The 13,232-nt window shown below is 53.0% G+C and overlaps 1 protein-coding gene across 3 annotated transcripts in view; it reads right to left on the bottom strand.

Moving 5' to 3' along the window:
- SLC2A9 (solute carrier family 2 member 9) overlaps nucleotides 1-13,232 on the bottom strand; it is a 262,594-nt gene that overhangs the window by 230,023 nt on the left and 19,339 nt on the right. Inside the window, exon 1 of one of the 3 annotated variants that reach the window (XM_086705450.1) lies at nucleotides 9,537-10,123. The exons of 1 other annotated variant lie outside the window; for it this stretch is intronic. The gene's annotated coding sequence lies outside the window, so the exon portion shown is untranslated. Of the gene's footprint in view, nucleotides 1-1,255; nucleotides 1,419-9,536; nucleotides 10,124-13,232 lie in introns of those variants that run through there. One more of the 3 variants, XM_086705451.1, reaches the window with a different exon arrangement.

The following is a 13,232-nucleotide window of genomic DNA, read 5'->3' as shown; positions in this document are numbered from 1 at the left end:
ACTGGTTACGAGAGGGGGAACCATTGGGCATGCGAGCAGAGAGCCCTAAACTGCTTCAAAAGAATCCTCTAAGGCTTAAATGGAATCGTGAATAAATATAACACCGATATCCGCTCTGCGTGAAGTTCCAAACTTGCCAGCTCCCTATCTTTTCGGTCCGCGGTAACAATACAAAACGTGCTGCTGTTCGAGTCTAACACTCTGGCGTCCACTCGTGTGGCCATGCCAGTTCTTAGAAGGTCAAACGACCGCAGCCATTGGTGAACAGCCACATCCCAAGCCCCCAGAGTGCCCACCTGCCACAACCCAGCAGCTACGGAGTTAACGTCTACCAAAACCGAGCCCCAGGACTCTGTTCCTGGCAATCCGATTGCCCTCCACCTAGGTTGTCCCTGGGGTTAAATGTTTAGAAGATCACCTCGCTGCCGATAAGAAAACCTTCGCGGTCGCCATGTGTCTGTCGCTAGGGCCAGCCATGTTAGAAATAAAGTAAGCAAGCCTTAGGGAAGTATCTTTACCCACCCAACCTGTCACAGAGGGTGGGTCTGAGCCCAGACAGCTTCTGGTCAAATCCTCACTCGCGAGCCTGGGTTGGCTGGAAAGACAGAGGCAAAGAAAAGGCGCTGTTGACATCCGTAGACCGCAGAATGTCAGCGGACGGCCCAGGTGGACTTGTTCTCCTAAAGCTGGGGGTCACCTCCCTTGAAATGCCTGCAGGTGCTGCTATTCAGCCTGCCACACGAGCCCAGTGGTGCCAACCAGCACCTGGCTCACAGCTCTGAACAGGAAATGCCACATACTTCCTATTCCCCCCACGTTTTGATTGAGCAATATTTGGCTAGGGCTTTATTCTTTATTTCCAGGGTTAATTCTCTGCTGACTTTGGCATGGAGCTAAAGCTAACCCTAAAACAACATCCTGAAAGGAATGTGGAAGATAGAGCAGCTTTGAGAGAGAGTGAGGAGGAGAGAGAAGGAGAGAGACAGAGAGGAAGGAAGGCAGAAGGAGATAACTGGGTTATCAGCCATTGGAATAATTGCCTTAGCCATGATCACTCATTATCTATTTCATTTTATAGCAGCATTCATCAAACCCCACACTAAGCACTTTATGTGCATTTTCTCACTTAATCTTCACCTAAATTGATGTTCAAATCCCTGACTTTTCAATTCCCTTATTCCAGCTGCTCTCCGAGAGTCTTAGAAATTCTTGAAATCCTCCCCAAAGCTGGTCCATGTCTGTGAACATAACTCACCTGGTTTCTGGAGCCCCCCTTGCCTGTTACGGTCTAAAGAACAAACAGAATACGCTTCATAGATAAATCAGCTCCCCCATATAATCAGATATAAGCCTGGGAAATTGTGAAAGAACACAGCACTAATGATTAAATGGCATCCAGCTATTACTATAAACATTCCTTAATGTCTATCCCCACGAGAGATAAATGATTAACAGCCAACTACTGATGGCAAGCTCAGCTTATTAAAAACATGCCAGGGGTCAACAAGTTCTGGACCAGAGTCAAAGGCAGAGGTGTTCCGGCACAGCCACTGTTGAGTATCGGGCTGACCTTCTTGCGTGTCCGATGGCTTCCTGCTAATGCGAGGATATGACCAGCGCAGGATCTGCCCAGGCCACGGTGAGGGTTAAGTGACATGACACACGACAGCTGTAAAGCAGGACACGAATGGTGCACGTCGATCGGGTTCTAAGCCCAAATGGGCAAGACGAAAAGTTTATTCTTGCTACTCTGTCAATGTCAGAGTATAATCAGCCCCGGGAGAAATACAGGAGAGCCGTCAACTCTGAAATGCCGCACCGGTGGTCACTGCTGTTGGTGGAGGTTTACGATGCCACAACGTCCCCCCGACCTGTCCCGGTAGCTCGAAAGAGATGCCCACGTGCGAGCCCTACTCTATCTTCAGGACTCTGAGATAAACGGAGGGCTGGAGCAGCAGAGGGGTGTGAGGAGAAGAAGTGAGGAATGCAAGAGCATGGCTGAGCGGCTCGGGGCCAGATCCAAGCTCGGCCAAGGGCACCAGGGCCTCCTCCTGACCAGTTCACAGAGAGAGCTGAGGGCATGGGGAGTACGGAACGGTTCTGGGGTGAATCGTAGAAAGATGGCGCCTGGGAGTCCTACCCACCACGGAAAAGGGACTCTGTGGCTTGGACCCTGGGAGGTAGCACCGTTCGGGGAACTTGGAAAAGCCCTTCTGATTCCCTTGGCATCAACTCCGAGCACCCGGGCAGCCTTCTCATGGCTAACCCCATCTCCCCAGTTTCCCAACCTTGATGTTGACAAAACAGTAGACTGGGGAACGGGAAGAAACCACCTGATCCCCAAGAAGCACCTACCCCAGGTGCCTTTGCCAACCAACCTCCAGCGTCCGACCCAACCTGCACATCAGGAAGATGACATTTCTGTGCCCGGGGTGATTTCAGCTGTGCTCAAGGAAATGCAGACACACCTGGGCAACACAATGGCTCCCCTGGAGTTTTCAAAGCTTCCACAATTATCCGTTTGGTGACCAACCCTTCCTTTTCCCAATCAGTCACCTGACCTCTCTCTTGACATGTTTTCAGCTGCGGCAAATCATTCTCAGAACCAGGATTATTCAATCATTGGTTTAGCAGCGTCTAGGTGGATAGTATAATACGATGACTAAGCCTGGGATTTCGTGTCAGACCTCCACCCCCAGCCTGCCCCTCCCCAGCCGTGTCACACAGGACAAGTCACCTGTCTGCCAAGTGGGGATAAGGGAGTACTTGTCTCAAGGTCATGTCATATAGACCAAACGAGATGTTGCCCTTGGAAATACCTGCCATGTAGCAAGCACCCAGTGAATATTCACTATGGCTATTGTTTTGGGAAGTCTCTTTCTTGATCACTATTTTTATTCTTTCTTATTTATTTATTTATTTATTTATTTATTTATTCTTTTTCAAGTGTTTTATGGAGCACCTACTATGCGGCCCACATAGTGCTGGAACCCGAGAAGGCTGCAAAGAAGGGTTAAACCTGTTACTTCCATTGGGTAATTCACAATGGAGTTGGAAGGATGAGCCAATGGACGATACCCGCATTTAGTAAGCACCTACTGTGTGCCAGGCACTGGTTAGGCAAAGCCTCATTTAGTCCTGAGAGCAGCCACTAAGCTTTTGTTATCTCCGTTCTGTGGCCGAGCGTACTGGGGTCCCACAGGTCACCCCACTTGCCTGAAGCACCACGACTTATGGATGAGGACTGATGTTTAAAGCAAGACCACCCACTCCGCACCACTCTCCCCGCCATGTTACCGTTCACTTCTGCTCTGTGGGGAGGCTCCCCACCCCCCACCAAAATCAACAAGCCCATTGGAGCGAGCCTCGGGATCTTGCTGTCAGACACGCTTCTCTTTTCACTTCCTGGCCATGCGTGGCCGTGCAGCATCCAGAAAGACTTCCCACTTGGGAGGCTCTGCCATGGTGGGTCTTGTGGGCACATCCCTCTTGTCAAGGGTCTTCTTCTTCCAGCCATTATCCCGTTTTCCTTTGCCATCATCAAGTTCTCCTTCTCCGTCGGATCGCTTCAGGCCATACACAAGGGTGTCTCCGTGCCATCAATTTAAAAAAGGAGCTTGAAAGGAAGACGTGTTGGCGAGGATGTGGAGAAGCTGGGGCCCTCCTACATTGCCAGTGGGAATGTAAACTGGTTTAGCCACCGTGGAAGACAGTCGGGCGGTTTCTCCAAGAGTAAACATAGAATCACCTTCTGCCCCAGCAACGCTACTCCTGGGTACAGACCCAAGCGAACTGGAAACAGGCGTTCAAATAAACCTTGAACACGAACGCTCACAGCAGTGCTCCTTACGGCAGTTTGTAGTGTGGACACAGTCCAAATGCCCATTAGTTAATGAACGGATAAAGAGTTAGGGTCTCCCATATAATGGATTGTTATTACTCAGACATAAAAAGGAATGAAGTCCTGACACACGTTTACAGTATGGAAGAACCTCGAAACCCTTATGCTGGGGTTAAAACGCTGGACACAAACAGTTACGTGTTTTCTGATTCCACTTAAATGGAATGTCCGGGGGGTCGGGGGGCCCCTGGGTGGCTCAGTCAGTGGAGCGTCCGACTTCGGCTCAGGTCATGATCTCGCGGTTCGTGAGTTCGAGCCCCGCGTCGGGCTCTGTGCCGACAGCGCGGAGCCTGGAGCCTGCTTCGGATTCTGTGTCTCCCTCTCTCTCTCTGTCCCTCACCTGCTTGTGCTCTCTCTCTCTCTCAAAAATAAATCAGGGCGCCTGGGTGGCACAGTCGGTTAAGCGTCCGACTTCAGCCAGGTCACGATCTCGCGGTCCGTGAGTTCGAGCCCCGCGTCAGGCTCTGGGCTGATGGCTCAGAGCCTGGAGCCTGTTTCCGATTCTGTGTCTCCCTCTCTCTCTGCCCCTCCCCCGTTCATGCTCTGTCTCTCTCTGTCCCAAAAATAAATAAACGTTGAAAAAACAAAAAAATTAAAATAAATAAATAAATAAATAAATAAATAGGATGTCCAGAAAACGCAAATCCGCAGAGGTCGAAAGCGGATCCGTGGTTGCTAGGGAACCACTCTTTTACAGGTGAGGGGTTTGCTTTTGGGGAGATGAAGACGGTTTGGAGCTAGACGGAGTCAGTGTTGCACAACATTGTGAACGCACTCGATGCCACCTAACTGTTCACTTTAAAACGCTTCGTTTGAGGTTAAGTGAAGTTCACCTCAGTGGAAAACAAGACTTCCTTTGACTCCGTGACCTCCTGTTACCACCCCATTTCCTTGCTCTTTGTCACAGCTAAAGTGTCCCAAAGAGAATTCACGGTCTCTCCTTTGCCCTGCCCATTCTCGCTGGTGCAGAAGGTTTTTGAGCCGCCACCCCACCCAACTTGTTCTTATTGAGGACATCAGCCATCCAAAGTCACTAGTCAATTCCCTATAACCTCCCAGCAGCTTTGGCGAAGGTGACCACTCCTCTTCCTTCTGGGTCCTTCTAGAAACTTCCTTGTCCTGGGGCACCTGGGTGGCTCCATCGGTTAAGCTTCTGACTTTGGATCAGGTCATGATCTCACGGTTCATGAGTTCGAACCCCGCGTCAGGCTCTGTGCTGACAGCTCGGAACCTGGAGCCCGCTTCGGATTCTGTGTCTCCCTCTCTCTCTCTGCCCCTCCCCGACTCGTGCTCTGTCTCTGTCTCTCTCAAGAATAAATAAACATGAGAGAAACAAACAAACAAACAAACAAGCAAACAAACTTCCTTGTCCTGTCTTCCAGCCAACACGCTGGCCTGGTTTTCCTTCGCCTGCTTCTTCCTTAGTCGGCTCAGCTGCTCTTCCTTGCCTGCGAGGCCACTGATGGCAGAACGTCCCAAGACTCGGCCCATTGGCCTCCTCACTGCTCTGCAGACTCATCCAGACTCGTCCATCCACAGCCTTCAAACCATCTGTACGATGCCGACCGCCCCGACCTACCCCTTTCGCTCGGACCTCTCCCCCGAGATCTAGACTCATGCGTCCACCTCCTCGTCAGTGCTGACGCTTGGCTAAGCTTCTCAAGCCGAACAGGTCCCAGACTGAACTTCCGACGTCCCTGTCCAAATGCCCTCTTTGCTCCGGTCTCCCCGTCCCCCCTATTGCGGCCCCCATCCCAGTTCCTAGGCCAGAGAGCAAGACTCCCTCCTCCCTCTGACTTCCCTCCTGGTGCCAGTTGGAACCACGACATCTCTCGCCACGTCAGCTCGCAGTTACACCCGGGCAGATGGCGCATCTCTCCCCGGGGACACCAGGGACACGGCTGGCCACGGCCTCCAGACAGCTGCCCTCCTCACCCCACATTCCAGACCCCCTCCATCCAGAGGTGGCCAAGGCGACTTCGTCCGCAAACACCCAGGCCGAGGGACCCTCCCTGCCCCGAGCCTCCGGTGTCTGTCCTAGATCGAGTCCTGACTTGCTGCTCCCTTCGCCCAGAGTCAGACTCCCCTCCTCGCTCCCCCGTGTCACGCAGCGAGAGCACCTCCCGACCTGGGTTCCAATTCTGGTCCTGCTGCCGACCGACTGTGGGATTAAACGGGTCATGAGGTCCTTGGTGACCAGGCCCATGTCTGCCTCTCCAACGTTTCCCTCCGCTCTGTCTGTCCGCCTCCACAGGCCCCTCACCCTGGCTTCTCCTTTCCTCCCAAACACCCAAATTCCACCATCTCGGGGCCTTTGGACCTGCTGTTCCTTCTGCCCAGGGGTCCACCCTCAAACCACTTACGGCTCTTGTCCTGTGGGGTCTTCTCTCAAACGTCTCCTTAGAGATGCTCTCCCTCACCTCCCTGGCTGAACCGACCGACCCTGATGAGGGAACGTAAGGCAAACTGAGGGCCATGCACAAGCTAACCCCCCCTCCCCCCAGGTGGGAGGTGTGTGACATTCCTCAGGCTCTCCCGGCTGCCCAAGAACAAAGGAAAGGGGAAGGCAAGAGGTTAACTGATAGAGATCCCAGTCGTGCAGGACAGAGTCTCCATCCGTCTACAAATAGCTTAGTAAATTATAAGGAAAAGGCAATCGTAACAATAACCCAATCTCCAGAAACCTACAGATTGGGTTTCCTGGAGCCCCAGCATCACCCTCCCCTCCACAGTGATGTGGGGAACAGAGGCAAGAAGGAAATGGCAGGTAAAATTAAACTTCCTTATAACCTGCAGCCCCTTGACAAATACTTGAGGCAAAGAGAGTATATCCTTTCCCCAGGAAACCCTACTGTCCTAATGTTAATGCCTTACTAGAGGGAAAACAACCTTGGCTTGACCACAGCAATGCCTCCGGTGTCTCCTGAGTCCTCTTTAGCACATGAAAATCCTTCTGGGGGCCTCCCTTTGACTTTACCTCCCCAACTCCATAGTATATAACCAGCCACTGTTCACAACCCAGTGTAGCTTTTCTGCCCATGGACCCTGTCCCCGTGCTCTCATAAAATCACCATTGTTGCACCAAAGACGTCTCAAGAATTCTTTCTTGGCCGTCGACTCCAGACCCTCACCACCCCAATACCCCATCAATACCCCCACCCTGACCCCAAGTCTGCCTGCCTGCCTGTCTGTCCGTCCCTCCCTTCCTCCTCTTCCTCCTTTCCCCTCTCCTGCTCCTCTCTCTCCCTCCTTCCCTCTTTTTCTCTCTTCCATTACCTTTTATTTTCTTCCACATACTTACTACCTGAAGTTACCCTTTTTGTCTATTTGTTTTGGGGGCTCTTGTCTTTCCTCCCCTGCAGAATGCAACCCCATGGTGGGGGGGGGTGGCAGGGACCTTGTCTCTTATCACTGCTGTTGTCCCAGTGCATGGAACAGAGTTTGGCACATAGTAGGCACTTAATGCATATTTGGTGACTAACTGACCAGAAAAGCCACAATGCCCGCTGAGCTCTCTCTTGCCCCCAGAAAACTCCCATAAGAGTGCTCAGCCTGGACTGGCTGCGGAGGGGCTCCTGCCAGCCTGGCTCCCCGGGGCCGACAGGGAGCGACCTGAAGCATTCTCTAGCCTGCGTCTGGTGGCGATGGCACTGAGCGTCCAGCAGCTGTGGGTCAGGGACCCTCCTAACCAGGCTGTTCTCTCACTGCCTGCATCCCACGCTCTCTGTGTGTTTCCAGAACCCGGATGCACAGTCTCTCCGTTGATGCAGTCACAACCTTCCAGGGGCCACCTGTTACACAGCTTTTCTGCCCCAGTCCATGCCGGTATGTGACCAGTAATCACCCTTGTCCGCTTGGCCCCTTCTAGCGGTTGCATCTGGGCCTCCCCACACCCGGCTCCCTTATCTGGAAGGTCCACCAGGAAGCCCCCAGGACTGGGCTGGTCCTGATGTGGACAGTTGATCCCCCAAATGAACCCTTCTTGATGAGAAAAGTCAGTGAACTCCAATGCAGCACCAGAGACGCTCTCAGAATTTGAGTCAGGGAAATAATTCAGAGAGAGACAAATACCATAGGATTTCACTCATATGTGGAATTTAAGAAAAAAAACAGATGGCCATGGGGGAAGGGGAGGAAAAATAACAAGATAAAAACAGAGAGGGAAGCAAACCATAAGAGACTGTTAACAACAGAGAACAAACTGAGGGTTGCTGGAGGGGAGGTGGGCGGGGGGATGGGCTAAATGGGTGATGGGTACTGATGGGCATGAAGGAGGGCACTTGTCGGGATGAGCCCTGGGCGTCATATGGAAATGATGAGTCACTTGGTTCTACTCCTGAGACCTATACTCCACCGTCTGTTAACTCACTTCAATTTTTTTCTTTTAACGTTTATTTATTTTTGAGACAGAGAGAGACAGAGCATGAACGGGGGAGGGGCAGAGAGAGAGGGAGACACAGAATCGGAAGCAGGCTCCAGGCTCTGAGCCATCAGCCCAGAGCCCGACGCGGGGCTCGAACTCACGGACCGCGAACTCACGGACCGCGAGATCGTGACCTGAGCTGAAGTCGGACGCTTAACCGACTGAGCCACCCAGGCGCCCCTAACTCACTTGAATTTAAATACATAAAAAAATGGGAGAGTTGAGCCTTCACCGAAGACTAGAGCTAATTTTAAGTAATATACAACTTCTACACTCAAAACTAAAGGCAAACAAGGGGTTCCGTTTGTCACTGAGAATACTTCCGGAAGAAAACTGACAGGAGTGCTCTTTACTTTTATGAAAGTCAGAAATTAGGGTAGAGAACTTTAAAAAAGAAGGAAAGAAGGAAAGAAAGAAAGAAAGAAAAAAAGAAAAAAAGAAAGAAGAAAGAAACCTCAAAGTTTAAAGAGGCTATGTCTGCTTATCACACGGTGGCTTGGTATCACTTTGGGTTTTACCAGAGCCCTCATAGGACTGTTACAAGCCCTTTAAGAAGAACATGGTCGGGGCGTCTGGGTGGCTCTGTCAGTTAAGCGTCCGACTTCAGCTCAGGTCATGATCTCACAGTTCGTGAATTAGAACCCAGGGTCGGGCTCTGTGCTGACAGCTCACAGCCTGGAACCTGCTTCGGATTCTGTCTGTCTCTCTCTCTCTGCCCCTCCCCTGCATGCTCTCTCTCTCTCTCTCTCTCTCTCTCTCAAAAATAAACAATAAACATTAAAAAATTAAAAATAAAGAAATAAACATTAAAAAAAAAAAAGAAGCATGGTCAGACCCATGCATGGTTTAATTACCACTGTGAAAGAAGTTTGAAATATCGACCTGTTTAAAAAAAGGGGCGGGGGGAGCGGAATGTTCTAAGATACAAACCCTCGTGCTGGCTCACGGGTCTGGTTGAAGCTGAAGGAACAGGGCTCTGGCACCCACACAGTGACCCAGCTTGCCACCAGCCAGCAGTGTGACCTCAAACTACTCAACCTCTCTGAGCTCAACTTCCTTACCCGTCATCATAACCAGGACACCATGTCCCTCCATGAAGATCAGCAACATGTGGACATAATACTCAGCACCTGAAACTTGTGCCTATTTTTAACACGTCCAAGTTAATCATTTATGAAATTCAGCGAGTCCAAGCAAATATTTATACTTAGCTGTTCATTCAGAGTTTCTCCCAGGCTGGTGTTCAGCTCGAGCAGAGTTGACCAACGAGAGCAACAGCCTTCGGCGGCCCGGAGCAGGTCTCCGTGAGTTTGCGTTCCCCAAGGAGACTCAGCATGTGGCTTAGATGTCAAAGGACAGGCTGTGGACCAGACACCGGTTGCTTGGATTTTCCTGAGACCCGGAAACGCTCGTCGGAGCTGCTCGCCGAGCCACTGCTTGGTTCTCTCCCGCGTCTCTGGCCGCCTTCCACATTCTTCTCCGGGGCCTCCTCCCCTTCCCCGTGCCTATTCCCTCTGCACTTGCTGCCTGGGTGGCTCTGCTCCCACCTGCCTGCTGATGACGCCCAGGTTCTACCCCAGCCCAGGTGTGCCACGTTCCTGGCCAGCCCACAGGACATGGGCACTTGGGTACTGAGAGGAACCTCAGAATTAAGTGACCAAATGACGCCAGTGGAGCGGCCGGGTCGGTCTCTAGCACGGCAAGTGCTCGGAGACAGTCATGTGTCTGGAGCCAGGGCGGTCCCCCTGGGCTGGCTGAGCTCCCACACCTGCATGAATAATTATTATCTCAGACTTGCCAGGTCCCCAGCCTGCCGCCCTCCCTCCCGCCCTGTCCAAACCAGCTCCTCCACGGTCCTCCCGCACCGGTCAGTGGCATCACCCTTCCCGGGAGGACCTGCTGTCCACACCCTTCTTCCTGGATGCAGAATCTGACCGCCTCCCATCAGTTCTTGCTTCTCAGCCCTAGTCCGAGCGGTCTTGCCAGCCCTGGGAGGAGCCACTGCCTCGGCCTCCCCTCCAGCCGGCTCTCCCTGCCCCTGCCCCTGCCCCCCCCCCCCCCCACTTCCCCACAGAGCAGCCAAGAGCTCCTTATAATGTAGGTTGGATCTTCTCCCTCCTGTGCTCAGAAAATGCCCCTCCCCATGGCTCCTGACCCTCTCAGCTCAGGATTATGTCCTCAGGCCTCAGCAAATGCTATAGCCTCTGACTCTGATGACTCGCGCTAATGCTGTTCCCCCTTCTCTCGTCCCCCTGCCCCTCCACTCTGGCCAACTGGATCCCTTTGGCTCTAGTACACTCTTGTCTCAGGACATTTTGTACCTGCTGTTCCTCTGCCTGGAACATCTCCCCCCCCCCACCCCCAACCCCCCAGATCTGCAAAGGGCTCACAGCTCACTTTGCTCTGGTCTGCACCCCAACAGGGGTCGTTGGAAAGGACCCCCTGACTACCCGATATAAAATGCAAGCTCGTGATTAATCACCCCCATAATCTCCCATCTATCCTGCGCTGGTTTACTTTTGAAGGGCTCCAGTCACCGTCCGATGAGCGTTTACCTGTTCGTCGACCTGGATCCTCCGGCTAGAATGTGTAGCCCAGAGAGCTGGGATCGGGTCATGTGCTGGCCACCCTTCCTGCCCCCGTGGCTCCAGTTCCCACCTTCCCTGTCCTGCTCTTGTCCTGGGACGCCGGCCCTAACGGACAGCATCGGCTGACTCCCTTGCAAGAAGCCATCGGCCCAAGGGAGGTGTGGGCAGGAAGTCAAAGGGTGGGAAGACAAGGAGGTCGGGCATCTCCCCTGTGGCCCAGTCCCCCGAGTTCAGCAGCTCTGGCGACATTTGTACCCTCCCCAAGTGGAGACGGCCCTCCTCCTTCTCAACACCACCTCCTTGCCTTGCGCCCAGAGTGAGCCTCAGCGTCATGGAGAGCCCGGCCATTGTCCATCTGTTCCTTTACCCCTCCCCACACCTTTGTAAGTCCCTAGACTTGTCTGGGGTGGGTTCTGTTTCCTTCTGAAACCCTAGCCCAGCCACCCAGTCACGTTTACTGCTGTGCCTGCCACCTAGAATGCATTCTGAAACACGGTGCTCGATAAATACTTCCAATGAATTCATTAACTAATGAATTAATTAGCAGAAGGATGAATGGGAGGAAACCAATATGCTACTTAAAGGAATGAACAGATCAATGAATAGAGCAGGCCGCTTTGTTTCTGTGAAGGAGAGAATGAATGAAGCCAATGAACTAACTTCCAAGGAAGCCTAAACAGAAAAAAAAAAAATGAACAGAAGCCATGTGTTCCTTTGAATTGTGTGCTTAGCAGCGTTCTGAATCTGTCTCCTGCCCTGGCTCTTACCTCGAAGGGTAAGATTACAGGCCCTTTCCCCCCCAGCCGGATGGATGAGGGTTCTGAGATCCCCTTGACCCTGGAGCCCCAGCTGCCGGCCCTACTCTCCTGGCCTGGCTGCACGCAGGCTGAGGTCGTGCATGGACCATTCAGGCTCACCCTCTGTCCAAAGCAGCAAAGACTCTTCCCTGCTCAGGAGAAGTCTGCAGGGCCCATGCCCCTGCACCACAGAGAGGAAATGGACCCCAGCGGCTTCTGCAGCAAGAGAGGACCTCGCCCGCTCAGCAGGAGCGCCGGCCAGACTCCGCCATTCACCCTGCAGCCTGCCGGCAGGCGGTCCTTTCCTGGCCTGTGACAACTCTAAGGCTGGAGAAGCAGCAGTGGATTTGGAAGAGAGACCCACAAGCACCTTAGCCTTCCAAGGCGGACCGTGGCTCTCCTGGGTCTGCCAAAGCTTGGGCCAGAGCGAGGGGCCCGGGGGAAAAGAACACAAAATGGCACATCCACGTGCAGCTGGGCCAGGAAACACAGGGCGTGGACGGTGAACTTGAAGCTGGTGCCCTTTTCTGTCTCTCTGTTCCCTGAGAAGCAGCTGCTGGGGACAGCTGAGCAAACAGAGGCTCTCCCTCCGCAGGGCTGGGGCCAAGAGGCCAGTTTCTTGCACAAAGTCAGGGGAAGTCACGTGCTCCGTCTGGCGAAGGGAGAAGGGGCAGGGGCAGGACCGACACCCCCGCTGACGTCACTGTTGCGCCCAGGCTGGCCGGACTTGACCACTTAGTTCAACCTTTACAGCCCTGCATGACCTGTTGGGGCTATGAATGTGCCAGAGGCTATGTCGGGGGCTCATTCCACCCTGAGAAGCAGCCACAGGCGAGGCCACAAATGGACACTTTTTCGCTGCATTTGGCCACGCAACCCCTGCTCATGCGCTCATTTGTTCGTTCGCTTCCTCGTTCATTTCTTCGACAAAGGCTTCCCGAGGACGTACTAAGAGCCAGGTCCTATGTTAATTGCTGGAGGTACAGAAACGAATCCGATAAAGCCCCCTCCTGTAAGCCCCCGGTTCACACTCGGAGGAGGGAGACAGACACACAGCAGTGGGGAAGGCTCTGTCATTCATTCGGCAGGCACTGACGGGAGCATGTGCTGGGGTCCCGGCACTGTTCCAGGCACGGCGGATGGAGCGATGAGAACGCACGGACAAAACTTCCTGCCCTCGTGAGCTTAGGTTCTAGGGAAAGGAGTCAGATCGTAGACCACGCATGTAAGTAAAGTCTAATTTATTGGATTTGGATAGGTGCCATGGAAAAAACAGAAAGTGGGGGGTATGGAGGGCTGTGGGTGTGGGGGGGGACACTGCAAATTTTAAAAAGATGGTTCTGGAAGGCCTCACCTGGAAGGTACCCATGTGAACAATGACGTGAGGGCAGGGAGGGGTGGAGCCATGTGGACGAGTTACAATACTTACAACGTGTGTTACGATAGCCACACACACACACACACACACACACACGCACGCACCGGAGACTCACTCCCCGGCAGCCCAGAGGGACAGCTCCCTG

The sequence above is a fragment of the Puma concolor genome, chromosome B1 (genome assembly GCF_028749965.1).
Source record: "Puma concolor isolate L17-30 chromosome B1, mPumCon1.1.hap2, whole genome shotgun sequence".
NCBI classification, from domain to species: Eukaryota; Metazoa; Chordata; class Mammalia; order Carnivora; family Felidae; genus Puma; species Puma concolor.
Note: the sequence above shows the minus strand (reverse complement) of the source record. Positions and strands in the feature narration are given on the sequence as shown.